Below are 15,786 nucleotides of genomic sequence, written 5' to 3' on the forward strand. Positions count from 1 at the left end.
AGGGAGAACACCATGTAAAAACTCAGGGCAGAGATGGAGTGATACTTCCACAAGTCATGAAATGCCAAAGATTATCAGAAAACCACCTAAAGAGGAAAGAGGCATAGAACGATGTTTTGCAGCCCTCAGAAGGAGCCCTGCCAATGCCATTACCTTGGACTCCTAGCCTCCAGAACCGTGAGACAAGAAATTTCTGTTATTTAAGCCACCTGGTTTGTGGCATTTAAATGGCAACCCTAGCAAATTCATATAACCATACAAGTGTGTTTGTTTCTGAAGATGGTACAGTTAAGGGACTCATCTGTAAGTTTCCAATGACCTGATGTCTCTTGTGCAGTGGCAAGAAGCCAGAATGATCTGATGAATTGAGATTTAGTAACCAAATCACCACAAAAAAAGACAAACTATATTTTTAAAAAATAGCCAGTGAGCCCCAGTTACCTAATTGTTTCCTCATTCAGCGATTTATCAAGTGCCTGCTATGAGCCAAGCTCTGGGATAAGGTGACAAACAAGGCACATGTGACTTGTGTGTATTGTTGTGGGGAAATCTGGACAGTAAACAATTCCATAAATATGTGAATGAAGTAATTTCAGAGCAGAATAAGTGCTAAAAATAAATAAAAGAAGGCTAGGGCATTAGAAGGATACGAGGATAGGTTTATTTTAGACTGGCTGCCTAGGGAAGGTCCCTATGAGGTAGTGACATTTGAGTCAAGGCCTAACTGACAAAAAGCCATCCAAGTGAATATCTGGGCAAAAATTGTTCCAGGCAGAGATAGCAGTTCCTCTTATAAGAAAATGTACCTGTCATTCATTCTTTAACATTCTTTCTTTCTCTCTTTGCAACCCATTTTGCATCCTTTGAGGTTGTATAAAATCAAGGAACATCTGTTTCCTAAAAATGAGGTCAAATTATTTATTTTCTTATGTAAGAGCCTATGAAGGTCACACCAACAGGGTTTTGCATGCACCACACATTCACAAAACACCCCTTAACGTGCCTCTGTATTTGTAGGAAGTGACACCACGTGACTTGGACATTGTGTTTATTTTCCTCATTTGTATAACATCCAGAACACTACTGGCATGTCCTGGTGCTTAATCAATACGTGCTGATGGCTGACTATGCCTGAAAGGACCATTCTGACTCTCCTGGGCCTGTTTATAAAATCCTCATTGCCAGCGAAGCTTCAGTTTTAAAATTTTGCAATACAGTTTTGCACTTTGTAATTTTTCTGAGGAGACTAATAAAAATGATAGCTAACTTAATTGGAGGCTTGTGTGTGGCTCACTATGCTAAGTACTTGACAGGGATTATCTTTATAATCCATTTGATTAAAAGGTAAATACAAGGTAAATTCTCTTATTATAATCTCCATGTTACAGATGAGAAAATAGGAGCTCAAAAAAGGCCAGGGTTGAAACCATTATTAAATGGCCAACTTATGCCTTGAAACAGTCTCTCTTACTGTCAGCTCTGTGCTTGAGTGGTTGAACATTGAAACAAATGAAGAAAGAACAGAGAAAAAGCAAAAAGCATCTGTCTGGGTACACATGTTATTCTACAGTGTAGAATAACAGGCCTCAGAGACTACAAAAATGGGGGGCGGTGGGAGCAAGGTGAGGGCTAAAAACTTCCTGTTGGGTGCAGTGTTCACTATTCCACACAACATATGCGTCTCCGAAACCTTCCCTTGTGCCTCCTAAATATATAAAAATAAATGTAAATGTTTTTTAAAAGCATCTGTCTATTCCTTTACATTTGTCTTTGAAATTTTCAAAGCACCATTTTCTAACGTTTTTTATTTACCCCAGCCTTCTAGCTTTCAAGTACACTTTTCTAGCCGGATATTTGCTTTGCTTTCCCTTGCTTCAAACTAGGAACTGCAGGGCCTTTATAAATAAATATATATATATATATATATATATATATATATATATATATGAGAGAGAGAGAGTTTTGTTTTCAGCCTGTCTGTTCTTCAACACCCTCTAAGGAAATATAAGTCAAGCTTTTTAGAGCTCTGCCTACTTTGACAGACGTTGTATCTCATACATTGACAGTGCCCTAGCACTAAGGGGTCTCTCCCCTTACTCAGATAGTAAAGAACATCATGTCCCCTGCCAGACCAGAGGCTGTACACAATTTTGCAATGCCAGCTCAGGCCCTCTTTACACAGATACTAATAGATCCTCCTGCCTGAGAGTGAACATCTAAAAATGGCTTCAGCCAGTCTTTGTGAATAACTTTCTATTCTTGTGGCTTCCCCACAGTCCTGGTCAGGGAAAAAGCCCAGAGAACTTGCAACAGTGAAAAGATGTGAGGCTTCTCTCATTGCATCTTGGATTCCCCCACCTTGCTCAGGAAGTGGGTAGCTGTTTTAGCAGTTAAGTGACTTCCTGCCTTGGATGGCTTGGTCAGACTTGTTTTAGACTTCTGGAACTCAGACAAGGTGTCTGCTATTTGCTTTGGAAGGCTCAGGTGGGTTTCACTATCATTCCCTTTGCTGACCACAACTGCTTCAATAATTTACGCCCTGGAAAAGATCAGCACTTCAGGGCAAATTAGCATGAGAAAGATTTATGGAACCACAATAGGAGGGCACTTTAAGAAATCATACAAGAGCTGTTGCACAAAGCTATACAAGCTAGGTTCCAAGCAGGACCAACGCCAGATAGAATCATCAAAGAAATAATGCTCCTTTTGGTACCCTCTCTTCTGTCCACCCCTTCCACTCTAGCATCTGCCAATGTGGTCTGTGTAGCACTCAGCTACACAGAAGGCTGGTGATGTCGTTCAGGAATTCATTTTTATTGATTATTTTGTTAATTTGTTTAAAACTTATGTTTAATAAAGAGAATTTGTACACCCACATTGATAGCAACATTACTTTTTGGAGAGAAGCAATCCAAGTGTCCATCAATAGAGGAACAGATAAATAAAATGTGAAATATACATGCACGCAATGGAATATAATTCAGCCTTTAGAAGGAGAGCTATTCTGATACATGATACAAAATGGATGAAGCTTGGAGACATTATGCTAAGTGAGATAAGCTATTCACAAAAAGACAAATACTGTATGATTTCATTTACGTGAGGTACCTAGACTAGTCAAATTTATAAAGACAGAAGGTAGAATGGTGTGACTCTTGCCTATAATCCCAGCACTTCAGGAAGCCAAGGCAGGAGGATCGCTTGAGCCCTGGAGTTGTAAACTAGCCTGGGTAACATAGTGGAACCCCCATGGCTACAAAAAAAAAAAAAAATTTAAACTTAGCCAGGCATGATGGTGCTCACCTGTAGTTCCAGCTACTTGAGAGACTGAGATGGGAGTATCGTTTGAGCCCAGGAGGTCGAGGCTGCAGTGAGCTGTGATCATGATACTGTACTGCAGCCTGGGTGACAGTACCATGTCTCAAAAAAGAAAAAAGAAAGTATGATGGTGGTTGCCAAAGGCTAGAGAAGGGGCATTCAATCTTTTGGCTTCCCTGAGCCACATTGGAAGATGAGGAATTTTGTTGGGCCACCCATAAAATATGCTAGCACTAACAATAGCCGACAAGCTTTAAAAAAAAAAAAAATCACAATAAAATCTCATAATATTTTAAGGAAGTTAACAAATTTAGGTTGGGCCACATTCAAAGCCATCCTGGGCCATAGACAGCCTGCAAGCCATGAGTTGGACAGGCTTAAATTAGAGGAAGGAGAGAATGAAAAGTTAGTGTTTAGTAGGTATAGTTTCCATTTTGCAAGATGATGAGTTCAGGGGATAGATGGAGTGATGGTAGCTCAATAGTTTGAATGTACTTAATGCCACTGAACTGTACACTTAAAAATCATTAAGCTGGTACATTTTATTACTAACTGCATTTCACCACAATTTAAGAGAATTTTAAAAAACTAATGGAAGTTCTTATGTCTAAAATGTCGAATTTTTAAAGCTGAAAATGGAGATATGATTCAATCTGTATCACAAATTACCAAACTCAGACTAAACATATTTTGGTCAAAAAATTTTTTTTTAATTTTGCGTGTATGCTAGACATTGTATGAGGTACTTGACATGTAGTTTTTAAAAAAAAAAAAAAAAAAGAGGATGCAAGATAGCTGAATAGGAACAGCTCTGGAGTGCACTTCCCAGTTAGAAAAATGCAGAGGGTGAGTGATCACCACATTTCCAAACGAGTTATTACTGCCCATAGACCAGGAGATTCCTGGGCTGAAAACACCATGAGTTTCCAGCATGGCTGTTTCAGCCAGCGCATCAAGTCTCCACACAAAAACTCACAAAAATCTTTGTGGCCATTCAGTCAGCTCCTAGAATGCCTGGAAGACAGAGCCACCCATTCAACTGAAAAAAAGGGGGCTGAAACAGGGAGCCACGTGATCTGGCTGGGCAAGTCCCACCGGGTCCCACCCCCACAAAGATCAGCAATCTGAAACTCTCTGGATTGAGAGTTTCGCAGAAAGTGCAACTGGACCAGGGACAGTCCAGCTCTGTGAGGGGAAGGGTGTCTGCCATTAGTGAGACAGTCCACCACTACCAAGGCAGTCTGCCACTACTACTTAGGCGGTCTACCATTACAGAGGCAGTCCGCCATTACACAGGCAGTCTGCCATTACTGAGACAGACCATCATTACCGAAGCAGTTCCAACTATATCTCTATAAACAAAACTACATGGAAGTTCACATAGCAGCTGGGCAGAGCCCATGGCAGCTCAGCAATGCCTCTGCAGGCAGACTGTGACTAGACTCCCTCCTTGCTGGGCAGGGCATCTCTAAAAAAAAAGCAGCAGCATGTCAGAACTTATAAATAAAGTCCCACCTTCCCAGGACAGAACACCTGGGAAAAAAGGTGGTTATGAGTTCTGCTGCAGCAGACTTAAACGTACCTGCCCAGCAGCTCTGAATGGAACAACATAGGAGCTCACAGCTCAGCACTTGAGCTCCTATAAGAGACAGACTGCCTCCTCAAGCAGCTCCCTGACTCCCATATATTCAAAGAAACACCTCATAAAGGAGAGCTCAGGCTGACATCTGGCAGGTATCCTTCTGGGACAAAGATAACAGAAGAGGAAACTGGCAAAAACCCTTACTGTTCTGCAGCTGGCACAGGTGGAGTTTAATTAGATCCCATTTGTCTATTTTGGCTTTTATTGCCAATGTTATTGGTGTTTTAGTCATGAAGTCCTTGCCTATGCCTATGTCCTGGATGGTTTTTGCCTAGGTTTTCTTCTAGGGTTTTTATGGTGTTAGGTCTTATGCTTAAGCCTTTAATCCACCTGGAGTTAATTTTAGTGTAAGGTGTCAGGAAGGGGTCCAGTTTCTGCTTTCTGCACATTGCTAGCCAGTTTTCCCAACACCATTTATTATACAGGGAATCCTTTCCCCATTGCTTGTTTTTCTCAGATTTGTCAAAGATCAGATGGTTGTAGATGTGTGGCATTGCCTCTGAGGTGTCTGTTCTGTTACACTGGTCTATATCTCTGTTTTGGTACCAGTACCATGCTGTTTTGATTACTGTAGACTTGTAATATAGTTTGAAGTCAGGTAGCATGATACCTCCAGCTTTGTTCCTTTTACTTAGGATTGTCTTGGCTATGTGGGCTCTCTTTTGGTTCCATATGAAGTTTAAGGTGTTTTTTTTCCAGTTCTGTAAAGAGGGTCATAGGTGGCTTGATGGGGATAGCACTGAATCTATAAATAACTTTGGGCAGTATGGCCTTTAACTGATAAGCAACTTCAGCAATGTCTCAGGATACAAAATCAATGTGCAGAAATCACAATTGCTACAAAGAGAATAAAATACCTGGGAATACAACTAACAAAGGATGTAAAGGACCTCTTCAAGGAGAACTACAAACCACTGCTCAAGGAAATAGAAGAGGACACAAACACATGGAAAAATATTCCATGCTCATGGTTAGAAGAATCAGTATCATGAAAAAGGCCATACTGCCCAAAGTTAAACTCCAGAGCTTCTGCACAGCAAAAGTAAAAGGCAACCAACAGAATGGGAAAAAATTTTTGCAATCTACCCATATGACAAAGAGCTAATATCCAGAATCTACCAAGATCTAAAACAGATTTACAAGAAAAAAGCAAATAAACCCATTCAAAAGTAGGCAAAGGATATGAACAGACACTTTTAAAAAGAAAACATATATGATGTCAACAAGCATATGAAAAAATGCTCATCATCACTGGTCATTAGAGAAATGCAAATCAAAATCACATTGAGATACCATCTCATGCCAGTTAGAATGGCAATCATTAAAAAATCTGGAGACAACAGATGCTGGAGACGATGTGGAGAAATACAAACACTTTTACACTGTTGGTGGGATTGTAAATTAGTTCAACCATTGTGGAAGATAGTGTGGGGATTCCTCAAGGACCTAGAAATAGAAATTTCATTCAACCCAGCAATCCCATTACTGGGTATATATCCAAAGGATTATAAAGACACATGCACACATATATTCATTGTGGCACTGTTTACAATAGCAAAGACCTGGAACCAACCCAAATGCCCATCATTGATAGACTGGACAAGGAAAATGTGGCACATATACACCATGGAATACTATGCAGTCACAAAAACCAATGAGTTTATGTCCTTTTTAGGGACATGGATGAATCTGGAAACCATCATTCTCATCAAACTGACATAAGAATAGAAAATCAAACACTACACGTTCTCACTCATAGGCAGGTGTTGAACAATGAGAACATGTGGACACAGGGAGGGGAGCATCACACACTGGGGTCTATTGGGGGGAATAGGGGAGGGACAGCAGGGGGTGGGGATGTTGGGGAGGGATAATACATGGAGAAATGCCAGATATAGGTGACGGGGGGATGGAGGCAGCAAACCACATTGCCATGTATGTACCTATGCAACAATCCTGCATGTTCTGCACATGTACCCCAGAACCTAAAGTGTAATTATATATATATAAACATAATCCTAGACTTCAAAGAACTTACAAATATATAGCACGATGTCCTGGGTGAGACCCTTTATTCAGTTCATACCTTCTTCCTCCAACAAATATTTAATGAGTGCCTGCTATGCACCAGTCTCTCTGCTACCTACAAGTCCCAATTAGTGAACAAGGTAGATATAGAGGGCCCTCACAGGACTACCAGTGTAGCAAGGAAAAAAGATGATAAACAAAAAATTATTGTTTTCCTAGGCCAGGTGCAGTGGCTCATGCCTATAATCCTAGCACTATGGGAGGCCAATGAGGACAGATCACTTGAGGTCAGGAGTTTGGGAGCAGCTTGGCCAACAGAGTGAAACCCTGTCTCTATTTGAAAAATATAAAAACTAGCCAGACATGGTGGCACTTGCCTTTAGTCCAAGTTACTTGGGAGGCTGAGGCAGGAGAATCCCTTGAACCCAGCAGGCAGGAGTTGCAATTTGTTGAGATTGAACCACCACACTCCAGCCTGGGCAACAGAGAGACTCCATCTCGAGAAAAAGAAAAAGAAAGAAATTATTGTTTCTCTAAGCTCTCTCTGCTCTATCAAAATTTACTGGTTCTCTGCAGGGTCACCTTCTAGACTCTAACAGATGACCATATCAAATCTGCTAATGATTTCCAGATATAAATAAAGCTTCTAACCGTTACCCCTTCCACATTTGTAGCATGTCCATGTAGTAGCACAAGAAACAATATGTTAACCCAGTATTCTCCAAAACATGGTTTTTATTCCACAGATGGGCTGCAAAATAAAGTTACCTGAAATGCAGAATAACTTTTTAATTGTTTTAATGTATATTAGGAAAAAGCTAAATGAGAACATCAAACCTGTGGTTTCATGGATATTACTATTTGGTATGAAGCTAAATTCAAAGGTGATTTCAATTAAAGAAAAATACTGAAATAATCATTTAAGCAAATGGCAAAATTGGAAAGTTGGCACATAACACAATCAGAAGGGGGCTGATATTTATGAAAATAGGAGTAGACTCCATTGGCAGAATGGCCAATGAGAATTACATTCTAAAGAAACACAGGGTTTGTGGTGCCTTCATATCCCGCCATGGGAATAGCCTGACTCCATCCTTAATGTTCTCCTCTCTCTCTAGCTCCACAACCCTAAGGGGAACCCACTCTGCCTCACACTGAATGATGATGTATACTGAGAATTTCTTCCTTTCCTGTTCACCAACTCAGCTTCCCCTGAAACGACTCAATCTAGTGAGGATGGTGGCAAAGATGGGCCGATAGTTAAATATCTTTGGAACTTGCGTTCTGGCCATGCTGTGTTTGTATCTTCCAAGTTGATGTTGCAACAAAATAAAGGTGGAAAGAGAAATTGTGCTGTCTGTCATTACCTGTCCTATCTACTTTCCTAGAATTCTAGTGCAAAGTTTTGGAGAAAACAGAAAGATAAGTGTTGAGTTTTATTCCAGATTTTTTTTTCCTATCTCTCGTATTCTAACACATGCAACAAAAACCACATGCATGGCCGGGCGCGGTGGCTCAAGCTTGTAATCCCAGCACTTTGGGAGGCCGAGGCGGGTGGATCACGAAGTCAAGAGATCGAGACCATCCTGGTCAACATGGTGAAACCCCGTCTCTACTAAAAATACAAAAAATTAGCTGGGCATGGTGGTGCGTGCCTGTAATCCCAGCTACTCAGGAGGCTGAGGCAGGAGAATTGCCTGAACCCAGGAGGCGGAGGTTGCAGTGAGCCGAGATCGCGCCATTGCACTCCAGCCTGGGTAACAAGAGCGAAACTCCGTCTCAAAAAAAAAAAAAAAAAAAAAAAAAAAACACATGCCATTTGACTTTTATTTTTGGACTTGAGTGTTTTGCCTCTACCTTGGAACAACATTATTTAGTAAAAGGTCATGAATGTTAAAGTAGGACTTAAGAGGCTTCACTTGGACATCTGACATCTGAATACTCTCGATCAGGGACTTACTCACCAGGGAGGCTGAATCTATCCATAGACCTCAAATCCCATGGATTTCAAGCTGGATGCAGTACTAGACATTTGTCTGCCTGCCAAGCATCTCCTGAGAAAGCATCTTAGCCAAAACCCTTGATTGCAGGTGACAGAAACCCAACACAACGGGCAAAGGCCAAAAGGGACAGCTATCTGCTCACATAACTAAGAAGTTCCAGAAGTGTAATTGGATATTAGTACTCAGAGAAGGAATGTATGTATATGTATGTCTTCCCCATCTCTTGGCTTTTTTTCCTTAATAATTGGCCTCATTTTCTTTTACTAAGAAGAGGCTACTTCCAAAAAGCCGGGGAGATGTTCTCCAATAATCTCAGCTATTCCCTTCCAGCCATGTGACCCTAAAGACAAGAATAATTCTCCTCTGACTTCAATTTTTTAAAAATCTAGTCCAGCTTATTTCACAAGTCCATGCCCATGCCCAGGTTGGGCAGACGGGGTGAATGGCAGCCCCATCATAATTACATGGTTATAAATTCCTAGAAAAGAAGGAACATTGAACAGTAATGCCCACTACAGGAATCTGCCCTACCCACTGCCCTAATTGAACAATTAACATGTTCTGTATTACCCAACCCATGTGGCAACAGCTAATTAGATTAGGTTTGAGTTCCTAAGCCAAATACAGTTCATCTATCCAATGCCTCTGTTTTTTGTGGCCTGGCTTGAAAAGTGGCATGGGCCAAACAGACTTTTCCTCCTGGAATTTGAAAATGGGAACCCTAGAGATTGAGCCATTTGGTTGAGGCAGTTGAACTAAATGTCACAATAAAGTAGAAGACATGACAGACAATTGTGGACAATGTGCAATTGAAGCTATGAAGAAGCCAGTCAACAGAGTTGGAGGTCAAGACAGAGAAAAACATTGATTCCGAGACCATAGCACCTATAAAAGAGATATTCAGGAAGTAGCTGACTCAATTTACTGGGAGTTTCAGTACTTGAAAATTTTGTGTTTGGGTAGAATATCCAGGTAAGAAAAGGCTGAACTATTTAGTGATTTTACCCACATTGTCTTATTTTCTCTTTGTAGTAACTCCATTAGAAGGTATTTACTTTCTCCATTTTGATCAGTGAATAAACTGAGGCTCAGAGAACATATTTGATGTTTCTTAATGTGACGTTTTTCAAGCTAGAAAGTCTCTAAGTCAAGAATGCTTTTCCCCTACTCCAAGTTGCCTCAGAACCTTGAGTGGTAGAGATCTGGGCTGGAAACATGGATTTGGAAATCATCTGCTTAGACTCTCAGAGGTACTCACTAAAGGCAAAGGAGGGAATGAGGCTGTGAGGCTGTCAAGTGAAAGTACACAGTTAAGGAATTATTTAATAGCCTCATCTATTGGGTACTCACTGTGTGCACATTATATACTAGTAATGACCAATTGTATGTGTTGAATTAACTGAGCCACAGCATGCCCAGATGTCTGGTTAAACATTATGGCTGGGTATGTCTGTGAAGGTTTTCTGAAAGAGATTGATATTTGAATAGATAAACTAAGTAAAATGCAGATGGCCCTCCCCAGTGCAAGAGGGCATCACCCAATTCACTGAGGCCCTGAATAGAACAAAAAAGCAGAGGAAGTTTGAATTCACTCTCTGGCTGTTTAAGCTGAGACACCAATACTCTCCTGCCTTCAGCACTCCTGGTGCTCAGGTCTTTAGCTTTGGACTGGAATCTACACCACCAATTATGGAGCTCTCAGGCTTTTGACCTTCACTTCTGGTTTTTCTGAGTCTCCAGCTTGCAGATGGCAGATCATGGAGCCTCAGCTTCTATAACTGCATGAGCCAATACCTTACAACAAATCTCATGTTTGTTATATTTATAAATAATGTATATTTATATTTATTTATATATAATATTTATATTTACTTATATATAATTTGTATTTTATAAATAATTTATATATAATCTATATATAATTTACATTCATATTTATTTCTATATACATATATATATATATATATACATACATATATCCTATCGCTTCTATTTCTCTGAAGAACACTGACTGCTATAGTATTCTGTCAACAGAAGAGATCTTGAGGTAGAGTTTGCAGAGATCACAGTGACCATGCTTCTAGGTGTCATGAGATAGAGGGAAATTCAAGTAGTTGTACTAGGATTTGGCCATTTTCCTGCCATGCTTACATTCCATTACCTTCATGGTGTGCCCAGTCTGAAAAATTTAATCTTCCTTAGCTATTTGAATATCTAAACATTTCTTGCAGATTAATACAAGCCTGAGGGACCAGACTGAAGAGAATGAGATGGGACCTGGAGAATATCAAAAAGTGGGTATCAGCTCATGCCTGTATTCTCAACATTTTGGGAGACCAAGGTAAGAGGATCACTTGAGGCCAGCAATTCAAGACCAGCCTGGGAAAAATAATGAGACCCTGTCTTTGCAAGAAATTTAAAAACTAGCCAGGCATCATGGCAGGCACCTGTAGTCCCAGCTACTCAGGAGGCTGATGTAGGAGGATAACTTTAGCCCAGGAGTTTGAGGCTGCAGTGAGCTATGATTGGGCAACTATAGTCTAGCATAGAGGACAGAGTAAGACTTTGTCTCTTTAAAAAAATAAAAAAAGTGAGTATCAAGTTAAATGTGGTGACACCCCAAGGTGACACTTCCACCCAGTCTTGATAAACAAGGTTCCAAATTGAGTTAATTTTGCCCTTGGTGAATTCAAAACAGTCTAACATTTTCGTAAGACTCTTAACAACAATAAAAAAGTAAAGTGTGATTCATTATGTCAGCACTTTATATTTTAAGGTTATTAGCACACACTGACATACATTTTAAATAATAAATAAATGCACCGAGATGATTTTTTAAATATTCCCTTGTACTTCCTTTTACTCCATGACCCTTCTTTCCTTCTTGCACTCAACAAATTGCAGCAGCTAGACAGCGTACTTACAGCCCTAGGGAAAAAAATACCAAAGCAAAACTCAGAGAACAAAGAGACAAAGCCATGGCTTATGAGTTTCAAAATAGGCTGCTGAAACCCACACCAGAGATAATAGTTTTGAAAGGGTTTCAGAGCCCCAGAAGCCAGGCTTTTGAATATCAAAAAGCCATAGCACACCCTGCACAACAAATTGGGGAAAATAGCCTCCCCTCTAGCTTTAGGCTACGTATAGACTCCATGGGCTGGGTGCAAGAGAAGACAGTTTGAATAGAAGAAAGTCAGATGTGGGTGAGCATCACCTGGAGAGAAGACCACTGTGGACAAATCTCCCTCAGCCCTTCAGCACTTGTTTGTGAGATCAACAACAGAAGTCTGACCTAGGAGAAAATGCTCAGCATTCTCAACCTCAGCACTATTGACATTTTGGCCAGATAATTCTTTACTGTGGGAAGCTTCACTGTGCACCGCAGAGTGTTCAGCAGTATCCCTGGTCTCTTCCCACTAGATACCAGTAGCAAACATTCGCTGGAGGTGCGGGTGGGGGCTCAAAATTAGCCCCAGCTGGGAATCGATGAGACGAGGATATATATTACACACACATACATGTATATCTTTCTAATAAAAGAGTTATATGTGTTTTATACAGAAAACTTCAAAACTACAGAAAATCACTCTAAAAATAAAAAGTCAATCATGTCTCATCCACTCAGAACTAATCATTAATGTTTTATCTGTTTTCAATTTTTCCTATATATTTTATGTCAACCAAACCAAAAGTTGGTGTTATATAATAAAACACTGTTTTGTAGTCTGTAACATTTTGCATATTACATGTCGTGAAATTTTATAGAGGTATAGTTTTCCTTTCTGTAGCCATAACATAATCTATTTTGACAATCTGTTAGTGTTGGATATTTAGATTACTCCCAATACTTCACCATCATTGGTAATGCTTTAATGAATATCTTCATATATTCCTTTGATTGTTTTATTGGGAAAATTTTCTAAGGAATGTTTTTAGAGAAAAAGCTAGCTGATATGTTGGAGTTTGGATCTGTAATATTTACTATCTCAGTGGTGTAAGTCATAGTTTTCTGACTTAACATATACAATTTTTTTTAATAGTGCTTTTAACTTTCCAGAGTACTTTCCACCTTGTCAAGCATGCAGGGTAGCTACCAGTTGTTCCCATTTACTGATGAGAAAACTAATGTCATAGAAGTTAGACGACTTGCATATGGCAACATAATTATTTTACAAGAATGCTAAAACCCATCTCACTTGAATCCTGGGCTTTTTGCAATTAGTGCTTACTTTGGCAGCATGTACGCTGCCGAAATTGACATAATCCAGAGAAAGAAGATTGGAATGCCCCCTACTCACAAATAACGTGCAAATTTGTGAACACTATGGTGTTAAGAAAAATTTAAATTACAAGTCCTATTTCTAAGTGCAATTTTCTATAAATTTCAGAGATCCCAAAATGTAATCAAAGCTATGGACCTCAAATGCATGAATCTACCAGTTCCCATGAAAAATTCCACAACCAATCCTGTCTCCAGATTCTGATTTGGAGGGTTAATATCCAAAGTGCTAATTCCAACATCTGCTTCTTTTTTATCCCTAAAGCCAAATTACGTTGGCACAGTCTGTTTTTACTTCCCTCTAATACAGATTTATTACCAATTAATTTCTTATCGAGGAAAAACAATCCCATCATAAGTATTTTAGATAATGACATCTAAGTATTTTATATTGCTTTAAGTCTGAACAGTTAGAAGAGAGAGTGCATCCAATGTTCATTACCTCTTAATGCTTGCATTCTTCTTTCATGTTTTGATTCATCAAAAAAAAAAAAGAAAGAAAGAAAATGCTACCCACTGCTTTGACTCATTTCTAGGTTTAATGAGATTAAATAAATTCTGGGGGAGGAGGGGAAGAGTACAGCTTACTAATGTTTTAAGTGGTTTATGGAAATATTCCTACCATGGGCACAATTTTAAACCAAAGCCAACTTCTGCAGTGCTATTGAAAGCTAATGAATGCCTTAATAACATGCAGAGGAAAATGTGATTAGTTGATTAGATACAGAAATATTCTAGACCTCTAAAATATAGTTAGAAAAACAACTCAATTGTACTTAAGAGACAAAACTCATGACAAAGAATTATCTTAACTTCCCAGTGATCCATTTCACCATCCATTAATAATAAGTGATCTTCTTGTCAGTGTATGTGGAGATAATTGACACTGATTTGAGGTTTAGACTTTAAAGCTCCAGATAAACCTTGATCCAATTCCTCTCAGTTATAATAAAACCTGGAAAATTTAGAGCATCATATAACTTTTCTATTTCCTAGAACCTAGTTGTTCCCAATCCTTCTTTCAGTTAATTAAAATTCTTTTGCAGGGATATACTTTGTAAAAACAAAGTATTCAACAGATTCTTTTGGAAATTTTATTTTTCTTTTTACAGTTGCCTATGTAGTCTTCAAAACAGTTCTGTATGTATACGTTTGTGTGTGTGTGTGTGTGTGTGTGTGTGTGTGTGTGTGTAAGACTGTTACCTTCAAATATACTTGCTTTCTAGTAGTTAGACATCCTTATGGAATTGTATATTACATAAAGCTGAAATAAACAGAGCTTTTTAGAGTCTAGCAAATTCCAGTAGGGTTGTTATTTGATCCTTGGAGTCCTGAGCAATGGAATACAGGAGATGTCACACTGCTTGGACAAAGAAGGCAAATATCAGATAACAGAGGCCATCTGAACACAAAGGCAGTTAGAGAGCTCTCAAAGAATGTGAAGGACAAGTAGACAGGAAGAAACACGCAAAGCAACAGTAAAAAATCATTTTAAAAAAAAAAAACCTGATACATGGGCCAGGAGTGGTGGCTCATGCCTGTAATCCCAGCACTTTGGGAGGCTGAGGTGGGCAGACAACTTGAGGTCAGGGGTTCTAGGCTACACTGGCCAACAGGGTGAAACCCCATCTTTGCTAAAAAAAAAAAAAAAAAGAAAAGAAAAGAAAAGAAAAAATACAAAAAATTAGCTGGATGTGGTGGCATGTGTCTGTAGTCTCAGCTGCTCAGAAGGCTGAGACAGGAGAATCGCTTAAACCCCAGAGATGGAGGCTGCAGTGAGCCAAGATTGCACCATTGCATTCCAGCCTGGATGAAAGAGTGAGACTCTATCTCAAAAAAAAAAAAAAAAAAAAAATACAGTCTCCAACATAGATGAATCTTGAAAACATTTTGCTCAATGAAATAAGCCAACTATAAAAGGGTACACATCATGTGATTTCACTTCTATGAAATGTCCAGAATAAGCAAATCTGTAATGAGAGCAAAGACACAAGTACCCAGGGGTTGGAGAAAGCAGAAATGGAGAGTGACTGCTTATAAAGGTTTCTTAGTGCAGACAGGGTTTCTTTCTGGGGTGAAGACAATTTTCCAAAATTAAGTAGTGGTGATGGCTGCGCAACTCTATCAATATATTGAAACCACTGAACTGTACGCTTTAAAGGGAGTGAATTTTATTGTATGTAAATTTTACCTCAAGAAAGCAGTTTTTTTGTTTGTGGTTTTTTTTTTTTTTTTAAAAAGGCAGAGACAGAATTAAAGAGTCAGAAGAGAACGAAGAGCCTGAGATAGACAGAGGATTCCACCATGAGAAGAAGCTTTTTTCCTCACTGGTTTAAGTTGGCTAATGAGGTTGCCAGATAACTTTGATGTAACTAATTGGGAATTTTTTAAAAAGCAAGATAAAATCAACATTGGACTTGCGCCAACCAGATCCAGCAAATGTTGCCCAGACACCTACTATGCACTAGTCATCTAAAATACAAAGAGACAGTGGCCCTTTTGGAGTGACAAGCTTT

General features: G+C 39.3%; 1 protein-coding gene across 1 annotated transcript in view; it reads right to left on the bottom strand.

Annotated features, from left to right (window-relative positions):
• TAFA4 (TAFA chemokine like family member 4) overlaps positions 1-15,786 on the bottom strand; it is a 215,603-nt gene that overhangs the window by 192,301 nt on the left and 7,516 nt on the right. The gene's annotated exons all lie outside the window — the stretch shown is intronic.

Source organism: Saimiri boliviensis, chromosome 8, assembly GCF_048565385.1.
Source record: "Saimiri boliviensis isolate mSaiBol1 chromosome 8, mSaiBol1.pri, whole genome shotgun sequence".
Classification (NCBI taxonomy): Eukaryota; Metazoa; Chordata; class Mammalia; order Primates; family Cebidae; genus Saimiri; species Saimiri boliviensis.